We start from the raw sequence: 8,535 nt of genomic DNA on the forward strand, positions 1-8,535 counted from the left end.
ACACGGCAAACGGCCAGCCAACGACGACCCACGCGACGAGTCGACACGGCGACAGCAAACGCTCTGCAAACCTCGCCTGCGACAGGCACGTTGCACGTGAGGGGTCAGCCCTGGGCCCCCGCGCGTGACCTGTCATCTGTGAAACGGGGGGGACAGGCAGGGCCCACCTGCCATGGGCAGAGAGACGCTCGGGCCTGGCCCGGACGAGCGAGCCGTCGGCTTCGCGGTCTGTGTTGATTATTGTCATTTTCACTCAGGCGTCTCCTCGAACGAGGCAGCCTCGATAGAAAGGAGATGGCAGCAGAGGGACAGGGGACCGTGGAGTGGACAGGTCACCCGAGCCCAGTGCCGACTCCGAGTGGACAGGCCACCTGAGCCCGGTGCCGACTCTGACACGAGGCCCAGGGCACAGGTCACAGGGACACGGGGCTGGCACTGGACCGTGCCGTGACCGCTGGATGCCAGGAGGCGGCTGCCCATGACACCTGAGGGACTGTCTCGTCTCGAGACTGGACAGCTCAGAGGCCTCTCCCTCAGGATCACTGCAGCTTTGGTGATGGTCACAGTTTCCCTCACATACTAGTAATAAAATGTGTCACTTCAGCGTGTGAGCTCAGCAATGCCCTACGGACCCCGCACTTGTCCTTCCCGCCGTTTCCAGCTAGAGAACCTTCCCGAGGCTGCCGGTTCGGCCGAGCGGACGCACCTTCTAAGGCGCGCATCCTTCGTGGCCTCTGCCGACGACCCGGGCTCTGGGACCCGAGACGCCCAGCGCCCCGCTGCACCAGCCGCCGGCTCGCTCCGCCCCGCGTGGACCCGGAGTTCCGCTCGGGGAAGACGGGCAGCGCGCGAATGACGAGCGGGGGGGAGCCGCGCACACCAGGCGGGACGCTGAGGGGTGTTGGCTGGGGTCCCAGCTGGGGGGGCCAAGGGTTGCGTCCCACACGGCAGAGCCACGTCCTGGCGTCCGAGCCCTGCACAGTGTCTGGGCAGCCGGGGACAGGTTACCTCGGAGCTTCCCGAGCTGTGTGACATCTCGGCGGCCAGAGGGTCCAGCTCAGTCCCCTGCCGTGGGGACTCACGGGCTCTGTCACCTCCCCGCCTTCCAGTGTGAGCTCACGTCTCACGACAGACTCTAAGCCTAGCTCCACAGAGTCTGAGAGGAAGCGTGTGTGCACGTGTGTGCAGTGTGTGTGTGTGCACGCAGTGTGTGCGTATGAGTGTGCATGCGTGCACATGCGTGCATGTGTGTGCATGCATGAGTGTGTATGTGCATGCACGTGTGAGTGTGTGTGAGTGCATGTGTGCACATGTGTGTGTGCACGTGTGTGTGCACGTGAGCACACAGGCGTGTGTGCGCATGTCAGTGTGTGCGCATGAGCCCGCAGGAGAGTGTGTGCATGTCAGTGTGTGCGTGTGCACGTGTGTGTGCGTGTGAGCGTGTGTGTGCGTGGATGCGTGTGTACATAAGTGTGCATCGTTCCCTGTCGTTTAACCTATGAACAGACATAAACATGGGATTCAGGGCAGAAACCGCTGAAATAAGCCAGGGAAAGACAGACACTGTGACGTCACTTCCTGTGTGACGTCACCTCCATGTGGCTCTGGAAACGCTGGAGCAGAGCACAGACGGGCGGTGGCAGAGGGTTGGAGCGGGTGAAGGCTGGAGGGTCAAACGGCACAGACTCCCGGTTATCAGGCGACTGGGTCCCAGGGACTCAGTGCGCAGCCTGGTGACTGTAGTTACCGAGACCGTGGACTTGGAAGACGAGGCTTCGCTCACCTGCCCGCCGCTCACCTGCTGTGTGGCCCGGTTCCCGACAGGCCACGGCCCGGCTCCGGTCCACGGCCCGGCTCTGGTCCACTGCCCGGGGGTGGGGACCCCTGTGTCAAATGGTCTCACCCCGAGAAAACAGCTCTAACTGTGTGAGGCGGGGGATGGCACCAGACTGCTCACGCCGATCATTCACACAGAAACCATCACGTTGTCCACCTGAGACTCAGTTACGTGTCAATGATCTCAGCGAAACATTTTTTAAAAGAGATTAATCGTGGAAATAGACCGTCCGCCGCTCGGGTGCCTTGGTGGGCGTCCCGCGGGCGTCTCACGACCCGTGGGCGTTCGGGGCCAGCCTGGCCTTTCGGCACGTCGCCATCGTTCCCATTTGAAATGAGACAGAAGCTCCCGCCACCCGGGAACCCGCGTGTCCCCGCTCAGCTGACGCCCATGGGTGGCGCCTGCCCCGTTTCGCAGCCAACGCCCGGGGGGCCTTCCTGAGGCCCAGCTCCATTCCCGTTTTCTTGACGACGCCGGCCTCGGACCCGGATTCTCTCAGGGTGTCAGCGGCCGTCGGGACTCCCTGGGCCCCCAGTGTGTGGACGTCCCGGGTGCTGGCCGCGGGCGCCGTCTCTGTGTCCCACGCCCGGGGTGCCAGCTCAGGGTCTGGGTTCCACTTTCTACCCCCGCAGAACCACTGGCGACGGCCACCATCAACGGGTGCAGAAAAGCGTCGTCCGCCCGACATCAGTCCATCTCCCCGTTGCTATGGAAACAGCCCCGACTCATTTCCCTTTGTCCCTCGTTCGGAAGCACTTGTGTTTGCTGCTGTCATGGAAACGGCCTGCGTCTGGGTCGCTATGGCAACAGCTCACGGAAAGTTGCTGCTCGCACCGTCGCCCCTCCCCCACCCGTGCGCGCCAGCACTCGGCCCGTATGGTGGCTGTGACACGGATGTCACGCAGGACACAGCCAGGGCCAGACAGCCTCCTCGGTCCCAGCGTGCACACGCCTCACGCCACCCGCCGCGTCAGCCTCACGGGAGGCCCTGCCCCTCTTCTCTCTCTCCCCCTGTCTCCCCTCCCCCAACATCTCATCCACACCCAGATCCCTTAGACCCACAGAGAGGACGGCGCCGAGCGGCCGCCACTGCCCGCCGGAGGGCTGGCCGGCAGGCACAGGCCCGCGAGCGTTTAGTGGACTTAAACAGAGTCACAGTTTCAGCTCTGCCCCAAACAGACACTTGTTTGTTTTTCAGTTTATCTGAACGGAGTTCAACGGTTTTGACAAAATTTAGACTATTACAAAAAGACAGGATATTTATTTTCCATGGAATGTTTTCCTTCAATAAGAAACTTCTGAAATGCTCTGCATGATTCAGGTTTTCATCTGGAAGGTAAACGGAAATGGGTGTTTTAACATAAGCCCATCTGCTGCCACATGGATGGATTTCACCGAGATTCAATTATGGGGCAGGAAGCATAGGAGGCGATGATTTTAATAATCGATGTTGAGCACAGAAGCCGAGGCTGAGCTAATGTGTCATCCGGGCAGGGCACGGAGCTTGACGCACAAAGCATTAAGACTCCTAACAATCTACGATGACGTTGAGATAACATAACATCCTGAGGGTCTACGTGATCCCGGAGGTTACGGGGAGGCCTGTACTTACCCTGGAACCCGGAGCCGTCAATCAGGGCCCTGCTCACGTAAGTCTGGGTTCGGTCCGCCTCAGAATAATCAAAACGGTCGGTTCTGGAAGCCTGTCAAGTATCTCGGGAATTTTAGTGCCAACGGCTTCTCAGCGAATTTCGTACATGTTTCTAAAACACCTGTAAAATTCCTCCATGTTCTATGTATTCTATATAGGTGAAGACTTTTCTGTAATTACAGTGTTAAGGTAAGTGAACACAGGTTGTCATCAGGGCATCATCTCCCTCTCTCCCCTCCATCAATACCTTAAAGTTGTTTGAAACGATCAACTTCAAATTTTTCAAAGGTCTTTCCAAAAAGAAAATGTTGCCATATTTGACCAAATTAGAGACCTAAGTAGATAGCCTTTGATCCAGGGCATCACTGGAGATAAATGCACAAGACAGATCGTTTCCAAGACAACCAGGAAATGAAGTTCTTGTTAGCGGCATGTCAGCTCCATAAACAGAAGCGGTTGTAGAGATCACACACGCACACACAGACACACACGTGTGCGCAAATACACACACACACACGCACACACGCGCACACACACACAGAGATCACACACACACACATACACACAGACACACACGTGTGCGCATATTCACACGCACACGCACACGCACACGCACACAGACACGGACTCGTCATTCACAGCCAAGCCCACGAAGGCACGGAAGAGGTTGTTCCTTCAATATTCTGCTACGTCAGTATTTCATTTCTCTACAGACTAACTTTCCTTCTGTTACCGAAAAACTCTTTGGAAAGTGGAAGAATTTATATAAAAAGAGCGTGTTCGTCAAGGCCACGAGAAGATGACGCGAAGCGACGAGCCCGTCAGCAAGGCCAGCTCGCCTTTCGCTGTATTAGAAAACATATTGTTGACCAAGAACATTGCCCGGTTTGAAGCCTTCGGAAGCATTTTTAACACGGCTGAGAAACGGTCAGCGATGGCGTACAGCTTCCCCTTCTCACGGACGGAAGGCGCGGAGCGGGCGTGGGCTGATGGCCGAAGTCGGCCGGCGAATGCTAACGCTTGGCTACGTGACAGAGAGGTTCTCCACATGGGACAGCTGCTCTCTCCTCCTCTCAAAAACCTAATGAAACGGGATCCGACCTGGGAGTTTTCATCAGGTCACTGACGCTGAATTTCAGAAGAAAGTCCATGAAAAACTGGTGAAGTCTGTTGATCAAGCCAAAGTCATGAAGATGGCAAACTGTTCCACATGGGAGGAAAGAACAGGTAGATGATTTCGCCGGAGAGAGTAAATATTTTTTAGTGTCACTGAAATGCACCGGACGCTCATATTTGTCCGCATTTATGTGGCATTGGATGTTGACTAGGAGGAGGTAGCTGAAGAGTTTAATTAGCAGCTCCTCTACACCTGTAAACACCCGAGACAGTCACCGGCTTCTGAGAGAGTCAACCGTTCTGTAGTACGCATTCTGGGTGACAATCTACTGAACTCCTGCCCTGAAGCCCGTCCCCACGCCTGCCGTCACTGTAACCTGCACCAGCTCCACGCACTTTGTCCCTCCTCTTGACTGTCGTGACCCCGAACCTGCGCTTGAACGTTTGCACGTCCAAACGCGCGGTGGCCTCAGACGCGGCCTTCCTGACGCTGCCTCGACAACACTATTTTTACTGATGACTTATCATCGTCTTTTTCTGCAAGCATTTCTCATGTGACGGCCTAACCGGACCTTTATTCTATCCTTAACATAATGAATCACCCAACAGAGGTGACAGGTGGCGGATCAGCGCACTCCAGAGGCAGACTGCAAGTAGTCCCAGTTATCTGCAGAAAGAAGTCATTCGAATTCTCAATTTCGAGAGATCTACTGGTTAAACAGCGTGAATTTCCGTACAGGGGCTGGCTCTGGATTCTGAGACCGATAAAGGAAAAGTCAAAGCTGTTTATAGACAGACTGTACAATCCGATTTACTGTTTTTCCTTTTCTAAAAAATATTTGGGATTAAAATGGAATCTCCCCGGCTTCCAAGTGCTATTAAACGCGGGCTTTGCCGGTTCGGATGCTATCGCGTTGATCTTCTGGGGGTGGTACAGCTTTTTAAAATTTTGTAGGGGGGGGGAAATTAACTCTTTTACCCTCCTAATAAATTTTCATTATACTCCTTCAGAATTCAATCGTTTCTGTCTTTTTCTATTATTTCCTTTGTCACAGTCCCTAAATCAGGGAGCGGCCGATTCTCTTACAACTGAAAATATTAAAGAGACAAAAATAAAATCACGGTGGCATTTTCCGCAGGGGACAGCGGGTGCTAAGATGGCCCACGCGACAGGGTGACCTGAAGGACCGGGAGGGACACAGACCGCCGGCCACACGCTGGAGCCCTCGGGTCCTGACTCCGGGGGACCTTTCGGGGTCCCTGGGGTGGGTCTGCGGGCTCCGTCGGCCTTGGGGGACCGGGGGGCAGAGGGGAATGGGGGTAGGAGGACTGGGGGGACCGGGCAGCCCCCCGCACCCCATGCCCTTCCATCTCCCCCGGGTCCTTCCCGCCCCGCTGCCGCTCATCCCGGGGTCGGGGGGCTGCAGCCCAGACCCTCAAACCAGAGCTGGGCAGTGCCGAGTCCCGCTGGGGGGACCTGCGCCCCACCCCCCCACCATTCCCCACCGTCCCCCCACCTGGTGCCACCTCCCTGTCGCCCTTTCCCGCGAGCAGCTGGGCCTGCGGCGCCGGGGGCGGGGGAGGCGGGGTGTCTGCAGGTGCGGGCCCCGGACACCCAGCTCCACGACGCCCAAAGGCCCCGGGACAAGGCGATGTGCGCGTGACTAGTGGGGACGGGGGTTCTCGTCTCTCGTCCTGGGGAATCGTCACCTGGAGGAGGACGCGGCCTCCGGGTGACTCCGCCAGAGCAGGACAGGGAGAACCTCGCCCCAAAACCCAGCACTGTCCCTCTGCCGGCCGCAGCCCAGCTCCAGGGGGAGGGGCCAGCGCCGCCCAGCCCCCCACGTGGCTAGAGATGTCCCCAGAGGAGAGCTCCCAGGGTGCTGGCGAGTGACAGGCAGGGACAGGCAGGTGACGGGCAGGGCGCCTGGGCCCACAGCACCCCCAAGCCCCTGCTCGGCGCCACCCTGCTCCCCACCTGTGTCACCTACCCCAGGGTCGTCACCCTTAAAGCGCCTCCTGCCTGACAGCTGAGCCCGCAGGCCCGGGGTGGGTCCCACCTGGCAGGGACGTCCCCATGGAGGGATTCTCGAACCCCAGACCCAGACAGCTCGGCCACTGGGCGCGGAGCTGAGAGGGACGGAGGCTCCAACCCACCCTGGGGGTCGGCGTGGGAGGGGGCCGCCCGGGCACCCCTAATAAAAGCCACCCTTTCCCTAAGGCCAGTCCCGGCCCTTTAGAAAAGCCAGTGCCCTGAGATTTGATGCATCCCGGACGCCCCCGTTGACATCGGTGCTGCCAGGAGCTCTGCGTCAGCTCAGCAGACGGTCACTGGCTGCCGCAGCATCCAGTGCGACCGCGCGTGTCCAGTGGGGCGTGGTGAGGAGACCACCCCACAGCGTGACCTTGGAGCCGTCCAGCACCAAAGCCAGGGAGGCTGGCCAGGCTCTGGGACCGCGGGGCAAAAGCCACCGTCGAAGGCATTGGCCAGGTCCGCACAAAGCACCATCGGAGACGAGGAAACAATCACAGATTAAAAATGCAAAGCGCTGGGCAGTGCCGTTCACCACACGCAACGGACACGGGCCCCGCAGACCCAGGTTCTTTTACCCGGATGTGTGTCCCTGGGTCCGGTGGTCTGTCTGCCCGCCGGGCGGCGGGCTGCAGGTGGGGCTGTCCCCTCCTGCGGAGGCCAATTCTCACCCACGTGGACCTGCCCCACGCACGCGGCCCTGCCGAGGTCCCGGGAAGTCACCCGAGCTTCTTGGAGGTGCCCCGGGTTTCCCAGGAAGCGGAAGGCGCCGGGGCCGAGGCAGGGGGCGGGTGCAGGCAGCGCTGTCGTGAGTTTCTGCGAAGGCCCTGACGCTCCGAGTCGGATGCCGATGGCGCGACTCCTCACTTAGGACGGTCACCCGGGTGCGGTAACTCTTCACAATGCGATTAGCCAGAAGTCCAAGAACATGAATTAGGGCCACCTTACAGCATTAGGAGAATTTGGGTAACCGCCGCGGAAGATCTGGGCAATGAAAATTCTCATATGAGAGCAATTTACGAAGGACCGATGACTCCCATTTCGTTCTGGAGACGTCTGAGAAGTTTCTTAGGTGACCTGTAAAACCCAGAGCATCGGAGCGGATGGGGAAGTCGTTCGAGTCAGGCAAAATTTTCATGAATAAGACACAGTTTCTGAAGAGCCTCATGGACTTTTACATATTATGTAAACAATGCTCTAAGTTCCCTATTAGGAGAATAAATATTTAAAATAAGCCTATCGAATTCAAGCACGAGTTGTCACTTAGAAACACATAAATGTTTAGATACGCCAGGCTCCAGAAATGCAGAGAGGCTCTTAGACCTTATGAAGCCTTTTTATCTCTAAGGAGCATATGCTCTTTGTTCCATGAACCGATAGCTAACACATATTCTTCTAAATTTCTAATTTTAGTTTGTGGTTGACTCTTGGGACTCCAAAACTCATGACAAATACAGAAGCATTCGAAGTGAAACCTCCGGGTCAGCATAGTGCGGGGGCGACGCCGGCTGCTCCCGCAGCGTCTCGTGAATTTAACCCCATGTGTGTCAAGCAGCCTCTAAATGGAGGGAATTTTCCTTGGTTGTCATGGAAAATAAAACCGCTTTAAGTGATGAAAAAATGCAGAAACCCCCAATTCCCTCGCAAACAAGGACGAGCAGGGGGCACATGTAGCACCAAAAATGAAGACGTAGTCCCATCGCGTGTCCCTCGGGCGGCCGGGGCTGAGCTCTGTGTTTGTCGTCACCGACGAGGACGGAAGGACGGGAAAGGCAAACCCATCCTCATCCAGACCCCGCAACCCTACGGTGCCGTTTCTCATCTGCCCGGCGGCCATCGCCCGCAGGTGGCGTGAGTGTGAGGACGGCACGCCGCCCGCCAGGTCCCCTCCGCAGCACG

The 8,535-nt window shown here is 57.5% G+C and overlaps 1 protein-coding gene across 1 annotated transcript in view; it reads right to left on the bottom strand.

The window, feature by feature from the left end:
* Positions 1-8,535, bottom strand: part of GABRG3 (gamma-aminobutyric acid type A receptor gamma3 subunit) — a 59,705-nt gene that overhangs the window by 19,295 nt on the left and 31,875 nt on the right. The gene's annotated exons all lie outside the window — the stretch shown is intronic.

Source organism: Pteropus alecto, unplaced genomic scaffold (genome assembly GCF_000325575.1).
Source record: "Pteropus alecto unplaced genomic scaffold, ASM32557v1 scaffold102, whole genome shotgun sequence".
Taxonomy (NCBI): domain Eukaryota; kingdom Metazoa; phylum Chordata; class Mammalia; order Chiroptera; family Pteropodidae; genus Pteropus; species Pteropus alecto.